The 18,918-nt window shown below is 45.7% G+C and overlaps 1 long non-coding RNA gene across 1 annotated transcript in view; it reads right to left on the bottom strand.

Annotated features, from left to right (window-relative positions):
• Positions 1-18,918, bottom strand: part of LOC133082242 (uncharacterized) — a 150,579-nt gene that overhangs the window by 48,823 nt on the left and 82,838 nt on the right. Inside the window, exon 3 of the long non-coding RNA XR_009698928.1 lies at positions 10,640-10,752. This is a non-coding gene — a long non-coding RNA (uncharacterized LOC133082242). The remainder of the gene's footprint in view (positions 1-10,639; positions 10,753-18,918) is intronic.

The following is an 18,918-nucleotide window of genomic DNA, read 5'->3' as shown; positions in this document are numbered from 1 at the left end:
AGATAGTGAGCCATTTCACAAAGTAGCAAAGCTGAGTCTCGAATTTCTAACCATACCTTCTTTCTAGAAGTGAATGACTAGGACCTAGAGTCCATCTGCTTGACTCCAGAACGAGGAGAAGATGAAAAGGAATACAGGAGGGAACCTGAAGAGAGGGAACAAGCCAGAGCCCTCGATTCGTGGGACTGCTGCTAACGGTGTAGGGTCTGGCTGCCGGTCCGTGTCGGGCGCACAGAAAACTGGACTCAGAGCCACCCTATCATGTACTTTACTTTTCCTTGTTTATGCGTCTGCTCCACTCACCCCAGAGGCTATCTTAAAACTGGTCTACTTTCTTTAAACTTTCCATCACTATGTCTGTCCCAGGCTCCGCCGATAAAAAGAATTACCACGTATGTACCGAGTTCTTATTGAATGCCAAGCACCATTCTAAGCACCCTGAAGGCACTTACGTGTTCAATCATTAGCCCACCCGTGGGCATTACTCGTGTCCCTCCCGTTTCCGCCTAAAGGCAGGTAGAGAGAGGTTAAGTCTCCCGGCCCAGGAGGAAGAGACCTGAAGGGGTGGAGGTGGGCGCTGAAGCTTCAGACCTTCCTGAGCCCCTCCTAGTGCAAGGCGTTCATGCTGTTAGTGACTTCTCTAACTTCCCTCCTGCCTCCACTTCTCACCCAAGGTTACTTGCTCCACCGCTGCTCAGGACACATCCCCCCAGTCCCGCTTATGGACCCAGTGCCTCTTCCTGTATGTTTACTCCCTCCCTCTCTCTGGTCACGCTCTATGAGGATCCACACAAAGTATTTTCCATTAAAAAAAAAAAAAAGTCCCTCAACCCAGCCTTTTCTTAGATGCACCAAACAACGTCTCTCCCCGCTTGAGGTCAAGTTTCCCAAAAGATGTGTCTCCATGTTCCGCGTCTCCTTCCTTGCATGACATTCGCCTCTGAACCCCCTGTCACATGGCTACGCCACCACTAGGCCAACACAACTCTTCCTACCGAGGTCCCCACTGACCCTCCAACCGTGCGACCCAGAGAACTCTCAGTCCCCTGACCAGAGATCGAACCCTTGTCCCCTGCATTGGGAGCATGGAGCCTTAACCACTGGACCACCGGGGAAGTCCCCCAGTGGACTCTTTCTTGGTCTCTTCGTACTTGCTCTCTCTGGGACTTTGATCCTAATGTCTAGGTCTCTGCCCTTGGCTTCTATGACAACACAATGTCTTCATCTTCTGTGTCCCTGGCTGTTTTTCTTTCTTTCTTTCTTTCTTTCTTTTTAAACAGTCTCTTGCGTGGGATCCTTTGCTACTCATTTCCCTTCGCTGTCAGAGCACAGCAGGAGGTGGCCGTCACACGTTCCTCCTGTATTCCTAGGCTGTGCATCGTGGCTTCTCAACCGGTGTCCAGGGACCTCTGGGGCTGGTTCTTGTCTCCCGTGGGGCTGCCCTGCGGCTGGCAGGGTGTTCAGCGGCACCCCGGCTCTCTACGCACCAGAGGCTGGGGGCACCCCTTGCTCCAACTGGAAGACTTAAGATGTCCCCGGACATCACCGCATGGTCCCCGGGAGTAAAGCCACCCGTGGTTGAGCTGCACCGTTTCACACACCCCCCATCCCTCTCTCTAATTTGTGTGTGTGTGTTACACGCTGTAACTAGGCATTTTCACGTTGTGTTCCCAACCCAGACCTTGTTGTTGAGCACCAGAGTCTTCAGTCCTATTTCCTAATTCCCTGCGGGTAACCCCGAAGCCCTGGGATGGAGGTTCAACCTTGCCCACGCTGAACCCGTCTCCTGCCCTAGCCTGTCTGTCTGAGCTCCTCTGCGAGTCCCCACCTCAGCAGGGGGCACCACCATCACATCATCTTTCTGAGCCAGGACCTCAGGGCCTCTCCTCCCCACATCTAAGCCAGCACCCCGCCCCTTGGTCTTCATCCTTCTTCATTAGTACACAGGCTCTTGGTCTTCGCCCACTGCCTCTGCCTCTCCTGGAGCTTCCATGGTCTCTCCTCCCCTGAGCACCCGGCTTCCTGACCTCCCACCTTTCTTTTTAAACTTGCCTTAGTGTAAACGTCACCATGTTAAAGTTTAAGCCTGCCCATGCCCTGCAAACAACATCTCCCACGCCTTTCAACATTGTTACAATAAACTGTGAACTCGAGAGCACAGTGTATGAAGCACTCGACCACACAGCCCTGCTGGACTCGGGCCCCTAACAGTTTACATCGCCCACGCCTTTCCTAACATCTCATCATGCAGCCATTGATCTACTTACAAAACACCTACATCTCTGCATCCCTTCTGAGGCTCTGCACTGAATGTTCCTTCAGCCTGAGTGCCCTCCTCCTTAACCTCTCTCACCACTGCTTCCTCCCACCTGGCAGCCTGCTGCCAATCGCAGCTCACCTAGGACACTTCCCAGGGAAAGGCTTCCATCTATCACATGCCACCCCACACACACGTCCGTTTACTTACCTAGTTCCCTCCCCTGGTTGTAAGACCCAAGACCACACGCCAGTCACTTGATGACTGTTTGTTTTTTAGATCCTATTATAAATATAGTCCAGAGAAATGATCAATTAATAAATTTAATAAACACATGAATAAAAAATGCATGAATGATCCATCTGGGCAATCATGTATTTTAGCACCCAAGGACAATTTTATTGCACTCTGATCTACGCTGTTGCAATTTAAATTTGGGAATAGAAGTTTACTGCTATATTGTTACTAGTATCTCTGTTTCTCCTTATAAAGGACACAGAGTTAAAGGGAATGGGGGCGGGGTGGAGGCAAGGGACTAGCCTTTACTCAGTATCCATTCTATGCAAAGCTCTTTCTTCGCTATCTCTTTTAATGCTCATGCTGACCCTTGGAAGCAGTCAAGTAGGCAGCACTTTAGAGAGGGGGCATCTCAGGCTCACAGATAGTAACTAGCAGTTAGTGGCTTAGAAGCACGTGTATTAATTAGCTCACAGTTTCCCTGGGTCAGGAGCTTGGGTATAGGAAGCGTCACCTCATCATATTCACAGGTCCTGACCCAACTCAAGACAACAGGATTATACAGGGCATGTGCAGGAGGGGGTAGGAATCCACCTACTGAGTCAATAATCTAAAATGACAGGAGATTTCCTGTCAAAAGACCTAGGTTCAAATCCCAGATCCTTAGGTGGGTGAGTTCATCACCTGTGAGTCTCAGTAATTTCTAGTAATTTGTGCTAATCTGTTACCCAGCAATAGATAACTAAGAAACTGCTGTATTTGTACAAAAACACCACAGTCTGCCAGCAGAACAGAGAATTTTTTTTTTTTTTTTTTTTTTTTTGCCCTGGTTCCGAATATCCATGACACTTTGTAAGGGACTGTTAATCATCCTCATTAAAAAAAGAAAAAGTCCTCAAATCTGGTCTGCCAGGAAACCTCGTTTTGCCAGCAACAATGTCCCTCTCTATAAAAATTATACAGCAATACTAGATCCAACTGCATTGCTATGCCCCTAAGTAGTTCCCCATCTCTCGGAAGGGCTTTACAAATGGCCAGGGCTCAACAGCAAAAGACCTGACTGAAAACACAGCTGCACCACACAGGGTCTGGTGAGGCGGCCCCGTGTACAAAGGAGCTCCACTCAGGTGGGCTCCGGGCACAGATTTACGGGGCCGAGCTGGCGTGCCATCAGACACCAGTTACAGAGAAGCACGCCGGGCATTGCTTGCTACGGTTAAGCTGAGGAGCAGGTAGGTCTGGACTCGCACAGGTCTCTTTCCTGGAAGGCAGAGGGATCCAGTCCCAACTGGAGTGGTGCCTCGCCAACGAAAATCCAAAGCTTTAGAAGGTAAAAAACCAGCCTTCCTATAGTCTAGGGTTTCTCATCCTCAGCACTACAGACGGACACTTGGGGCTGGATCATTCTTTGTTGCTGGGCCTCCCTGGGCACTGCAGCACGTTTAGCAGCAGCCCTGGCCTCTACGCACTAGATGCCAGTAGAACCCCCCTCCTTGCAAGCAACATGTCTCAATACACGGCCCCCAGGGAGGGGTGCTAGGTGACCCCCCCCCAATTGAGAACCTGTGCTTTACACAAACAGAGTCATCCTGTTCTCAGTGCCCAATTACACTCAAATGGTGTAGCATGTATGGGATCAGACGAGTTAACAAAGGTAAGGATTTGAGATATGCTGCTGGGATTTCAAAAGATGAGTTTCCAACATCCACCACACCTCAAGGTGCCTTTTAAATTGTGTACATAACTTTGAAGAAACAGAGCAGGAAAATAAGCATGGCAATTACAGCTACATCATTTGTCTTCTTAATGGGGTTATGTTTTAAAGGGGCAACACAGTTGTGGGTTATGCAGGGATGAACCTACTTTAATTGAGAATGGGTAGACTACTGAAAACATATATTTCTCAGGAGCATCCTTCAGGGATTCTATTTGATTTTTAAGATAGATGAACTAATTGCTTTGAAGAATAGCATAGTGTGTTCTTTATAAAGAGGATTATTGTTTTGAGTCACATAATCACCTGCTGGCTGGGCAGCTTGAGCTCAGATTTCTCTATGCTCTGTTTCCCTAAGCAGGCTGCACCTTGATAAAGATGGATTGTCATGAGATTAACCTTGGTCCTTGGAACATAGGGATCTTATTTTATTACATTCAATGTCTACATAATCATGAAAATCTTTACATTTCCTTTGCTTGCTTGAGGAAAGTCCCTCATTAATTTGTCACTATTCCTGTGGACATAATTTATTTTAGAAAAATGTGAAGTAGTTTCCTTTATCTTAAATTACATTCAAATGCTTTCAAAGCAGGAAACAAAAACAACACTGAAACGAGTTTTTTTTTTTTAATTGAATGACTTATTTTAGGTAAAATTACCATCCTCTCTAATTTTCCATTTTTGAATGGAAAAAGTTTTCTGTTCCTTGATGGGCATATTCTTAAAATGAATACATTTCTTTTTAATTTTATTCCCACATCAATACATGTAAATCACATGTATGTTAAGGTGTATTAAAATATTTAATTGTGTTTTAAAGTCTTTATTCACAGGAGGTAGACTATGAATCCCAGAGGTATGGGTTTTATTTTAATAGAAATTTCCTCTTAACCCAAAGTAGAGTGATGTTATTTCTGGACTGAGGATTACATTTTAAAAAGAGAGAGTGGGAAACACCTTTACGCAGCACAGTCAGAGCACTGGTGGGCAGGAAGTTGGTGGTTGAAAGATTTTTCTAAAGTCATGAAACTAGGCACTTCCCTGGTGGCTCAGTGGTTAAGAATACTCCTTCCGGGGCTTCCCTGATGATGCAGTGGTTAAGAATCCGCCTGCCAATGCAGGGGACATGGGTTTGAGCCCTGGTCCGGGAGGATCCCACATGCCGCGGAGCAGCTAAGCCCGTGCGCCACAACTACTGAGCCTGCACTCTAGAGCCCACGAGCCACAACTACTGAGCCTGTGCACCACAACTACTGAAGCCCGCGTACCTAGAGCCCGTGATCCACAACAAGAGAAGCCACCACAAGGTGAAGCCCGCGCACCGCGATGAAGAGTAGCCCCCGCTCGCCGCAGCTAGAGAATGTCCGCACGCAGCAACGAAGACCCAACGCAGCAAAAAATTTTAAAAACTTTAAAAGAAAAACAGACACACACACACAAAATAAAGTCATGCAATTAAATGTGCCAGAATCTGCCCATGTTGAGAGAGAGGGAGTTAGTTAGTTGAAGACAGTCAGCATCCCTTTATTTCAAATACAGTAGGTTGTTCACTGACCACTGACGACTACCTAGATCCTAGAATGTGCAGAAAAACCATGTGCTTTGCATTCATTATTTCAGACCCTTTTGTCTCTTGACCACGAACCTAATCAACTTGTCTATTCAGCAACTGCTAGCCTCTGGCCCGCAGAGGGAAGAGGAAGGTTTGGGGTCCTCCCTGGGAACTTTGCTACCACGTGATGTGGCGCAGCAAAGCCAGCTTCAGAGACCACGGTGCCGGGCACGCGCGCATCTGCATGGGCGCAGCCGCAGAAACTGGGACAGCCTGTTCCGGCAGCGCGGGGAGCCCCGCTTGCCGCTCTTAGGAACCCGGAGGAACACTGTGCTTCAAAGGCGCGCCGCCACCCGGACGCCACGGCCGCCTGGGCAGGACGGCTCCAGGACGCACCGGTCACAGACGCAGCTGGCTTCCTGCCCAAGCTGTGAACCCACCTCGGGCTGTGGGCTGGCCCTCTCCCCTCCACCCTCACCCCGCCCCAGGCGTCCGGCTTTCCAGAGCCACGCCGTTCATTCCAGAACGACGTCTATCGTTTACGGCTGTTTCTGAGATCGCTGATGCTATCTACCCAGTTAACTGATGCCATTACAAACAGCCATGCTTCGGGGCTAAGTAACCGGCCCTCGACTGGAGGCTCCTGCTCGAGGCCTTCCTGTTCAGAACCACCCCTGAACTGTGATTTCCCGATAAAAGTCCTTCCAATGCTATATACCTTCTCCTGAGGTGTACAGTGGGGATTACTTGCACATCCACACGTGTATCAACTGGATTGTCTTTTTTTTTTTTTTTTTTTTTTTTTTACAGAAAAGGACAACGGAGGATTTCCACTTTCCTTAATAAAGACAGAGCCGTAAGATTCACATGGGAATTCTCTATTTCTGCAAATGGGTGATTTAAATAGCAATCAGAAATTAAAATGTGTTCAACGCTTGGAACACACTATTCCACTTCTTTAAGTTTTACAGAATTTCTCATCCAAGTGCATTCTGGTATTCCCATTGCTACGCTGGCTGTAACAGCTGAACACTGGAAATAACATAAATGCTGTGGTTAAATACATTTGGATGGAATCGTAAAATGGTGTGATTTTTCAGCTATTAGCGCAGAAGGAATAGCTAAACACAAAGACAGGGAAAGAGCATGGCCAAAACATTTTGGGCGAGGGACTTCCCTGGAGGTCCAGTGGCTAAGACTCCGCGCTCCCAATGCAGGGGCCTGGGTTTGATCCCTGGTCAGGGAACTAGAGCCCACACGCATGCCGCAACTAAAAGAGCCCACCTGCCGCAACTAAGACCTTGTGCAGCCAAATAAATAAATACTAAAGATATTTGATGCAAAAATACCAAAAAAACCCCCAAAATTATATCTATTAAAAAAACATTTTGAGTGAAAAGAATCTGAAAACAGTACACATTTTAGGGGACAGGAGGAGAGACAGAGAGGGAAGGGTCTTTACTGTTCAATTTCTAACCTTTTGACTTTTTGAACTTTTTCACAGTGTGTGTGTTACAATGTTTTCAGGTTTCTTTTTGTTCTATAATGTATTACAGACACGGTTTTTCCTTCTGTGTTAACAATTTTAGGAGATTAAAAGAAAAGTTAACTGGAGACTTTTTCCTCCTGACGTGTAGCATTGTGTTAAGTGCCAGAATGAAAAGAATTTAAGGTAATATTTAAATATTTAATCCAAGACTAATGGTTGTGGTCAAGACAAAGAGGGGAGGGAAGGGGAGGGAAGAGGAGGGGAGGGGAGGGGAGGGGAGGGGAGGGGAGGGAGGGGGAGGGGAGGGGAGGGAGGGGAGGGAGGGGAGGGAGGGGAGGGAGGGGGAGGGAGGGGGAGGGAGGGGGAGACAGACAGATGAGACGTTGATTCATGAGAGTTGCGTCAAAATCATTCACAGATGAATTGAGACCCTGAATCGGGCAGAATTCCAGGAGAAAAATTGAGTCAAGGTATGAAAACATCTAAAAAAGAAGTATATTTGTCCTACAGATCTTTGAGAAAAGGGACAAATAAGTGCTTTTCTTTTTTTTAATAAATTTATTTAATTAATTAATTAATTTATTTATTGGCTGCATTGGGTCTGCGTTGCTGCGTGCAGGCTTTCTCTAGTTGCAGTGAGCGGGGGCTACTCTTCATTGCAGTGCGCAGGGCTTCTCACTGCTGTGGCTTCTCTTGTTGTGGAGCACAGGCTCTAGGTGCACAGGCTTCAGTAGTTGTGGCATGCGGGCTCAGTAGTTGTGGCACGTGGGCTCAGTAGTTGTGGCTCGTGGGCTCTAGAGCACAGGCTCAGTAGTTGTGGCTCGCGGGCTCTAGAGCACAGGCTCAGTAGTTGTGGCTTGCAGGCTCTAGAGTGCAGGCTCAGTAGTTGTGGCTCACAGGCTCTAGAGCACAGGCTCAGAACTTGTGGCACACGGGCTCAGTAGTTGTGGCTCATGGGCTCTAGAGCGCAGGTTCAGTAGTTGTGGCACGTGGGCTCAGTATTTGTGGCTCGTGGGCTCTAGAGCGCAGGCTCAGTAGTTGTGGCGCACGGGCTTAGCTGCTCCGCGGCATGTGGGATCTTCCCGGACCAGGGCCCGAACCCGCGTCCCCTGCACTGGCAGGCAGACTCTTAACCACTGTGCCACCAGGGAAGCCCCATAAGTGCTTTTCTAATAGGATTAAAGTGGATTGACAGGGTTTTATCAATAGCCCCTAATTCTCTGTCTGGGCCACACCTCTGAAGTTGCTGAAACAGCCGCCGGCACCTTTGAAGTAAGTCACCCACACGTACATACACCCCCACCCCTCCCACACCAGCAGCAGCAGAATGGCTATTAAGCTACACCGGTGAGGAAGCCAGGGCACACGAGGGCAGGTTTCTCTCACACACACAGGCTGAAGTCCAGCATCACCAAGAGGACCACAGCCCAACTCTCGCAGACACTCTTTCAGACCCAAAGTTCTCACAACATGAATCCAATTACAGCGGTTTAATCAAGGAGAGTTACAGTCGCTTAAATAAGCAGTGTCCACTAGAAAACAGAAGAAGAAGAAAAGCCCAATTAGGTCACCAGGCAGTTTAAATTAAGATGATTCCCTAACAGGTTGTTCTGATGCGAACCTGTGAAAATGAGGAGGCCAGGAGAAGGATGCCTCACACTCAGCTGAACGTGCTGAGTTCACACCACGAACCCATAGAAAGCAAATTAGGTAACGTTTCTGTGTCCGCCTGCAGAGGACCTTCCTACCTCCAAAGTAAACGCTCTCACAAAAAAGGTTACCTATCGACGGAACATCCCTAACGGGCGGCAGATGTGTTTATTAACTCTCCCTTGGTTTGGCTAACACTCGAGGAGTTTTAAAGCTCTCTCGTAAATAAGGAACCTCAAATACCTCAATAGGCAATTGGGATTTGCCCTCCCATTTACTGAGGCAGATAAATCACCTTGAAAGGAACTGGGCTTGGTTAGCTCATTATTTCTAACATGTTTGCTGACAGAGATAAACCATGGCCATCAACACAGACATGTCATCCACTTCTGCACAAGATGGAAGGTTCACAATTTGGAGAGTTCCCCACAGCTTGAGCCTTCAGGGGGCTACTGCTGTCAGAATATATGTTCCCTCCAGATTGATGCCCATGGTGGGACTGGGTGCACTTACTAGCTGTCAGGTGCATTGTTTTTCTGATGTTCCCAATCTCCTTTTGACCTTTTAAGTTTTTTCCTTGCACATTTTAGGAAATGCAGACAATGGAATTCATACAGATGTACAGTTTAAACAGTAACAATAATATTTTTGATTTGATTGAATTTAGTTTTCAACATCAACAAATATTGGTATTGCAGTAACAAGAGTAAAAATGTTTCTCGAGATTAATGATTCTCAAGATGTGGTCCCCGGACCAGCGGCATCACCGTCACCTGGGGACCTTTTGCAAATGGAAATTACTGTGCCACACACAGAGCTATGGAATCAGGAATTCTAGGGGTGCTCCTGGCTCTGTCCCATTAACACACCCTCTGGGTGATTCTGATGTACAATTAAGTTTATCAGGATTGTCAGCATTCTTTTAAAAAGAGCCCTTTGCTGTAATACAATATTTTCAGGGATACACAGTGTCATTTCTGTATTTATATTTCATAGTTGAAACATTTTCTATTAAAAAACACCTATATTTTCTAATTATGGTTAATTGATTGACTTATTTAGAAGTAGCGATATGTTTGTGGTTAACTAATAATATCAATGTGTGAGAGTCTATACAACTTTCTCATCTTTGAAGGCTTATCTGAAGAACTCACAAAATGAGTAAACAACTAAAAAGATTGGCACTGCCTCAGGAAAAGAATGAGTTTTGCCAGTTAATGGGTACACACGGGCTTTATGCCATGCTAGATGCCGGGCGTCGATTATTTCACTTAAGCCTCACAAAAGCCCTATGACGTGGATACTCATACATCTGCATCTGACACAGGAGAACTGAGCGTCCAAGGGGTTGACTACCTCATCACCCCAGGACACATGGCCTGTGGATCCCGCTTTCATATCTTAGGCTGCAAAGCCCGTGCCTCCCCCTCTGTGGCTGTCTCACTCACCAACAGAACTACACTCAGGTTCTTTTTGGTTAAAGGCGACAGGTTTTTTTGGCCTCCCCTTAACTGCTTGCAAAAAGACATCATTATCGTCCATATTCTGATTTAAGAGGATGAAGATAAACCACTGCGGCCAGAATCACAAAGGAGCACCGTGGCGGTCCCCCAGGGTCAGACGGCGGGTGGGAAAAAGTCAGAGTGAGCCGGGGCACAGGCCCCGGGAGGGGATAATGGGAAGAGGGGCCTCCCTCCAGTGCGACGGGGATGATACTTCTATGCCCACCTCACTCACATTTCGCTGTCCCAAGCATGGCTCAGGCAGGAATGGGGCTCTGGTTGGAGGTGGCCTCTGTCCCAAGATGTCACTTCTCATAAATCGTCTGCCAGCACCTGAGTCTCCAGTGTCTACCAATAAAAAGAGAGGAATTACGTTTATTGTGGACATACGAAAAGCCACCCAGAAAATTATAATAGTTAATAAAGAGTCAAATGAACTCAAATAATGGAACTCAAGACATTTGTAGGCATGCTGAATTCCACAGTTTATATTTACACAATTGGGTTGAAAAAGATCTTGATGCAATTTATGTCAGGGTGTTCTGCCTATGTTTTCCTCTAAGAGTTTTATAGTGTCTGGCCTTACATTTAGGTCTTTAATCCATTTTGAGTTTATTTTTGTGTATGGTGTTAGGGAGTGTTCTAATTTCATTCTTTTACATGTAGCTGTCCAGTTTTCCCAGCACAACTTACTGAAGGGGCTGTCTTTTCTCCACTGTATATTCTTGCCTCCTTTGTCATAGATTAGGTGACTATAGATGCGTCGGTTTATCTCTGGGCTTTCTATCCTGTTCCACTGATCTATATTTCTGTTTTTGTGCCAGTAGCATACTGTTTTGATTACTGTAGCTTTGTACTATAGTCTTAAGTGAGGGAGCCTGATTCCTCCAGCTACATTTTTCTTTCTCAAGATTGCTTTGGTTACTCGGGGTCTTTTGTGTTTCCATACAAATTGTAAAATTTTTTGACATAAATCGCAGCAAGATCTTTTTCAATCCGCCTCCTAAAGTAATGAAAATAAAACCAAAAATAAACAAATGGAGCCTAATTAACTTAAAAGCTTTTGCAAAGCAAAGGAAACCATAAACAAAATGAAAAGACAACCCACAGAATGGGAGAAAATATTTGCAAATGAAGCAACCAAGAAGGGATTAATCTCCAAAATATACAAAACAGCTCATGCAGCTCAATATCAAAAAAACAAACAACCCAATCCAAAAATGGACAGAAGATCTAAATAGACATTTCTCCAAAGAAGACATACAGATGGTTAAAAAGCACAATACTGGTCAGAATGGCCATCATCAAAAAATCTACAAACAATAAATGCTGGAGAGGGTGTGGAGAAAAGGGAACCCTCCTACACTGTTGGTGGGAACGTAAACTGGTACAGCCACTATGGAGAGCAGTACAGAGGTTCCTTAAAAAACTAAAAACAGAGCTACCAAATGATCTAGCAATCCTACTCCTTGGCATATATCTGGAGAAAACCATAACTCAAAAAGATACATGCACCCCAATATTCATTGCAGCACTATTTACAACAGCAAGACATGGAAGCAATCTAAATGTCCATCAACAGACGAATGGATAAAGAAGATGTGGTACATATATACAGTGGAATATTACTCAGCCATAAAAAACAAAATCATGCCATTTGCAGCAACGTGGATGGACCTAGGGACTGTCATACTGAGTGAAGTAAGTCAGACAGAGAAAGACAAATATACGATATCACTTGTATGTGGAATCTAAAAAAAGGGTACAAACGAATTTATCTACAAAAATAGAGTCACAGATGTAGAAAACAAACTCATGGTTACCAGGGTTGGGGTAGGGATAAATTGGGAGATTGGGATTGACATATACACACTACTATATAAAATAGATAACTAATAAGGACCTACTATATAGCACGGGGAACTCTACTCAATACTCTGTCATGGCCTATATGGGAAAAGAATCTAAAAAAGAGGCGATATTTGTATATATGTAACTGACTCACTTTGCTGTACACCTGAAACTAACACAACATTGTAAATCCACTATACCAATATAAATTTTAAAACTTTTGGATAGTTTGCATTTAAACTATATAGGATAATATAGCTTATGCTTCAACTGTGTGTGTGTGTGTGCAAGAGAGTGTATTTTGTGTAAGAGGAGATACAGTGAAAACATACACCACTAGCAATAGGTAACTTTTCTGTGTCCATGTCTGCAATATGCTGAAATAAGCTGGATCTTCTGCTTTCAGCTTAATCTGGATTGATTTTGATTTTCTGGCTTTAACAGCCATTCCTCTGGCTCTGGAGGCATCTCCTGGTGAAGTGGGTCTGGGCGATCCGTATCTCTCACCAGAACTGTTCCATCATTCTCGCCTCATTCAACCTCCCCCCTGCCCTCAAGCCAGAGTAAACCTGTTAAAATGTAAGTCAATCCTGTTCCACCTCTGCTCAAAACCCCCCACTGCCTTCTCAGCTAGTTCAGTGTGAATAAAAGGGCCGCAGCCCTGCGTGGTCTGGCCATCCACACATCTCTCCCCTGCACCCCTCCCTCCTGGCTCCCCTCCTTGACGCCTTGGGAATCTTTACATTTGTCAACACCCGTGGTCCTACCTTCAGCTCTCTCTAACCAGCTTGCTGCTATTTATACAGCTCTCCTCACTATCAGATACATCTTACCTTTCTTTGTTTCCTCCTGCCCCTGTAATGAAATCTCTAGAACCCAGGCCTTGCTGGGGGGCATCGGGAACAGGGCCATGCCCATCAGAGGCTCCCAGTAAATACTTGCGTCATGGGTGACTACATGGTGGGGACACACACCAGCATCCAGGAAACCCCAGCAGAAACGCCACACGAATCCCACCACCGTGTGAAGCCCTGGGCTACGAATGGTCCTCCAGGAGGGTGGTCCATGGACTCCAGTGTATACATCACTGGAGGTGGTCCTCACGTGGAGCAGATTAAACCCCCGGCTTACTCAGCCCTGGCAGGTCGCACACAGCGCCTCCTCACTGGCCTGGCCCAGTCTCAAGAGCAAACACACTGCCATTTTAACTTCTGTCCCTGTTTCTAGCCTTCTGTAATTGCCTCCCCTCCTCCCTCCTGGCCCTCAGACCTCTAGTATTCCAATCTCAAGGACTGATGTGAAGGGGAGGAAGGTGCCTTCCTGAGGTCTTCTATTGCACTTTCCGGAAAGTCTTTTCATCTCTCCTCCTCCATGCCTATGTATGTCCTGTACTCACTGACAAGAGGTGAGACATTGCATTTTCACCAGAAATCTACTGAGAAAGAAACAGATTTCCCATGTTTTCTTTGGCTTGGGTCACAGCAGAGTTTCAAGCAATTTTTTTTTTAATTTTATTTATGGCTGTGTTGGGTCTTCGTTGCTGCATACGGGCCTTCTCTAGTTGCGGCGAGCGGGGGCTACTCTTTGTTGCGGTGCATGGGCTTCTCATTGCGGTGGCTTCTCTTGTTGCGGAGCATGGGCTCTAGGCACACAGGCTTCAGTAGTTGTAGCACTCGGGCTCAGTAGTTGTGGCGCACGGGCTTAGTTGCTCCGTGGCATGTGGGATCTTCCCAGACCAGGGCTCGAACCCATGTCCCCCGCATTGGCAGGCCGATTCTTAACCACTGCACCACCAGGGAAGCCCTGCAATTTTCTTTAAATCATGTGAATTACACGATTTTGCAATTCTCCGAGGCTCTAAGGTTATCTAAAGAACTGTGTCCACAGAGAACGTGTGAATGGCAAGAGCATCGACTGCGGGGCTGGGAACAAAGGATGAACAGGACATCTGAAGTGTTTATAATTATACACAGTTGTCTGATCAAAATTTAGTATCCTTAAGAGTGGACTGACTGTTAATGATTTTATTTCTGGTTTCAGAATAGAATGATGAACCAATTTGCAGTTCTCGCAGTACATTCTTCCCCTGGAACTATCTGCTTAGTTGGTTTAAGTGACTTCAATACAAAAATGATTGAAGAAGCAGAATGTAAGGATGTCTGTGCCTCGCTGAATTATGCCGGGTGCTTCCTCTCGCCCCCTGACTCTCACTCACCAGCCCCACCTAGACGAGGAACCCTCTGACTAGACTGGCTTTCAAAGCCTTGCAGGTCAGCTCGCACTTTATCCTGAGTCCATCAAATCCTCTGCCTCACCCTGAGGAGCACCGCATCCGTGCCAATCGCAGCCAAGTTCCCAAAGGTCTCCTGTGACCACGGGACAGGCTTAGAGCCCCTCTCAGATCGTTCCATGAAAGCGGTCATGAGCATGAAAAGCAGAATCTCGTCAAACAAACAAGAATAGCTGTAGATCCACAACGTCGAAGGTAAATTGCATGGGAAAATGGGTTCAAGGGCTATGTTAAACTATGCATTAAACAACATAGTTAAACCTATGTTGAAGCCACGGCATACTGAACTTTCTGGACTTTGACTCGAGCGTGTAAAACAGAAGGGTCCTCCTCCCGTCTATTTCCTTCCACAACTGCTAACGGTCCCTGACGGTCCCTGAATCTTCACCACAGCTGCCCAGGGAAAACTGCACCGGGCTTCACGACGCCCGTCAGCCTCAGAGCTGGTCACCAAGTCTTTCCTAAGCGAGCAGGCATTTAGGGCCTCATCAATAAATGAGGTACACACGCTCTGTCTTTTCCAAAACAGGGGTTTAATTTCAATTCTCTCTTAGAGAGGGAGCTTCCCGTTGCTAATGCAGCATCACCCAGTGTAAACAGCAGGTACCCCAGGAAACACAAGTGCTCAAGGCATGTCAGCTCCTCCAGCCGTGAACCTTCAGGAGCCAGCCTCCTTGCCCTACACTGGATGACTCCTGCCACCCTCCTTCTTTGTGACGAAACTTGCCTGCACTCCTTGGTTTATGGTATTTCATTTTGTTGTCACCATGACACAGACTGTAGTTACTTATCTAACTAAGGACTAAAGAGAAGCATCTTTTTGGTTGGAAGTTATCTTAAGGCTTTGGATATAAGGCAAAGTTATAATACCTGAATCTATACTGTCTTTGGGGGGTAATCTCTCCTATAAAACACATCTCCATTCCTTTATGTGCCTTGAAAGCTGTGGTTCTTTCTCAGCTAAGGGAGAGTCTGCTTCCTTCCGCACCCCAGGGACATCTGGTAAGACCCAGGGAAAGTTTTTGTTGTCAGGACGAGGGACTGAGGATGCTACTGGCGTCCAGTGGGGAGAGGTCGAGGATGCTGCTAAGCGGTCTGCGCTGAACAAGGCAGCCCTCACCACAAATTTATCCACCCGAAATGTCGGAAGCGCCCAAGTTCTGAATTCCTAACCAAAGCAAAGAAAGACAACATCACCTTCTGTTGGGACTTCCCTGGGGGTCCAGTAGTTAAGAATCCGCCTTCCAATGCAGGGGATGCGGGTTCTATCCCTGGTCAGGGAACTAAGATCCCACATGCCGCGGGGCAACTAAGCCCGTGCGCCATAACTACTGTGCACCTCAACTACGGAGCCCACGTGCTCTGGAGCCTGTGCACCACAACTAGAGAAGCCTGCGTGCCGCAACAAAGATCCCACATGCCACAACTAAGACCCAAGGCAGCCAAATAAATAAATACATTTTTTTTAAAAAGTTTTGTTGGACTATTTTATTAGCACTTTTTTTTTTTTTTTAACATTTTGGGTATTTGAAATTATTTTATAGTTTCATATTTTCAGCAGTCAGTTTCCCATCCAATTTGTTCCGGCCAGGACTCCAGTCCTGGCAGTGTTATGCATGCTTTGCTGATGGCTCTCACACAGTCGTCAGCAGCAGTGACTGGTAACACACACTGACACTGAAGGCGAGTCCAGTGCATGTGACTAAAGTTCTACTTCTAGAAAAACCAACATCTCCTGCTGCAACACTGGTGGAAACTTCACTTCCTTGTCTGAATGAATCAGTATCTACTGCATGGTCTCATGGATGAGTGGCAATGCAATCACAGATAAATGGGCCAATGAAAGTGCACTCTTTTTATTTTTAATCATTCTGTTTTCTGATAACTTTTATAAGTCCCTTGGTTTGGACCTGGGCCCGACAGTCTAACTTTGCATGCTATGTTCTTTTCAAAATGCGAAGGTAAGACACGGTTCCTTTTACTTGTTGAATGAAGGAAGTAACACTTCCTCAGATTGCACATTTAGGGCGTTTCCTTGTCTTCTGTCATTTGAGTTGGGTCAAACCTCCCGAGGGAGTACGGGAAGACAGTCATGGTGTTGCTTGTTTGTTAGACATACGCTGTGCTTTCTGAGCATTAGTAAACTTTACCATAGGTTTTTTCATGGTATGAAAACAGTTCCTGCTCACTGCTTGTATGAAATTGAACTTAGTAAAGAAATATATATATAGGAGAAATGAATTTATTTTTATGATGAAACTTTCAGCAGATAAATAAACCCGTTTTCCTGTTTTAAACCATGTTACCTTCTACCTACAAAAGTATGTAGGTCTGTATGTCTAATTAATTTAATTCATGGGATAAAAAGATAGATTTTGGTCAAATGTATAGACATACACAGTGACCAGAAATAAACAGATATATGTTGTATCCTCATCTTAGCATGATGCTAACTGACATAGTTATAGATGACATGATGCAATGCGTGAAAATTTCTTCCACGTAATGTTATGGGCGTAGGATGAGGTGTGGATGGGGCAGGGTTGACAGAGGGTCAGTGGCTGGGGGGCTGAGGGACAGAAACAAGGAAGCCATAACACAATTCTGTCTATTTTTATATGTGCTCAAAACTCCCATAGTGAATATATTTCTGAAACTGTCCTTTAAAGATATACTTTCCACAATCATCTTTTAAATGAGGGAGCTAGACACAGCATCTTGTGGGCTTTTAAGATCATGGGGACATTCTGGATGCGGTGAAATAAAAGTCCCGGCATCCAATTCCAAAACCAGGTGCTGTCCAGTCCTGACAGGATGACAGTGTCTGTCCTTATCCCTTTCTTAGCTCTTCTGTACAACACAGTCACTGTTTCCTTCCTACGTAGTGTTCAAGGGATGCCACTTGCCTCCTTTAAAACCTTCCTTTCTGGGCTTCCCTGGTGGCACAGTAGTTGAGAGTCTGCCTGCCAATGCAGGGGACACGGGTTCGAGCCCTGGTCTGGGAGGATCCCATATGCCGCGGAGCAACTGGGCCCGTGAGCCACAACTACTGAGCCTGCGCGTCTGGAGCCTGTGCCCCGCAACAAGAGAGGCCACGACGGTGAAAGGCCCGCGCACCGCGATGAAGAGTGGCCCCGCTTGCCGCAACTAGAGAAAGCCCTCACACAGAAACGAAGACCCAACACAGCCAAAAATAGATAAATAAATAAAATGCTGGCTTAACTCCTAGAGAGTTTCATTAAAAACAAACAAACAAAAAAAAAAACAAAAAAAAACCTTCCTTTCTTCCCCTTGCTTGCAGTAACAAGATTCACCTTGGTTCATGAGATAGTCATATGTTTATTCTCCTAGTTGATAGGCATTATTCACCAACAACAGAGGTTTGTATTTTTCTTCTACTCCATCAGTCAGCAAACTACAGGTTACAGGACAAATCCTGGCCCACTGGTCGATTTTTGTAAATAAAATTTTATCAGCACACAGCCATGCTCATTTGTCTATGTAGTGTCTATGGCGGCTTTTGTGCTAAAAGGGCAGGTTGACTAGTTCTGACAGAGTATGCAAAGTGTAAAACATTACTATCAGGACTTCCCTGGTGGCGCAGTGGTTGGGAATCCGCCTGCCAATGCAGGGGACACAGGTTCGAGCCCCAGTCTGGGAAGATCCCACATGCCCCTGAGCAACTAAGCCCGTGCGCCACAACTACTGAGCCTGCGCTCTAGAGCCCGCGAGCCACAACTACTGAGCCTGTGCACCACAACTACTGAAGCCCGTGTGCCACAGCTACTGAAGCCCGCGCACCTAGAGCCCGTGCTCCACAACAAGAGAAGCCACTGCAACGAGAAGCCCGCGCACCGCAATGAAGAGTAGCCGCTGCTTGCCACAATTAGAGAAAGCCCGCGCACAGCAACAAAGACCCAACGCGGCCAAAAAATATATATATTAATAAATAAATAAAATAAATTTATAAAAAAAGAAGCTTTAAAAAAATAAAACATTACCATCTGGCCATTAACAGAAAAAAAAATGTTCACCTCTTACTTATCGCATAATTTTTTAAGTCTAGGTGGAATTTTTTAAAATTTGACATATATTCATGGTATTTAATTTTTATTACACATTGAATGTGCATACTACTCAAAGAAGTTCTATTATATTTTGATAAAATAACATAATTGCTAAGAAAATGAGAAATTTATACCTCAGAGGAAGGAAAATATCTTGATTTTTTTCTTTCGTACTTGAGGTCTTTTATTTCTGTTTATTCTACTTTTATATATTTTCAACACCACTGAGCAACAGCTCATGATTTGGGCTTCACTTGATCAAAATATTTTCCTCTGAATTATTGTCACCGAAACAAATAAATGCCT

The sequence above is a fragment of the Eubalaena glacialis genome, chromosome X (assembly GCF_028564815.1).
Source record: "Eubalaena glacialis isolate mEubGla1 chromosome X, mEubGla1.1.hap2.+ XY, whole genome shotgun sequence".
Classification (NCBI taxonomy): domain Eukaryota; kingdom Metazoa; phylum Chordata; class Mammalia; order Artiodactyla; family Balaenidae; genus Eubalaena; species Eubalaena glacialis.
Note: the sequence above shows the minus strand (reverse complement) of the source record. Positions and strands in the feature narration are given on the sequence as shown.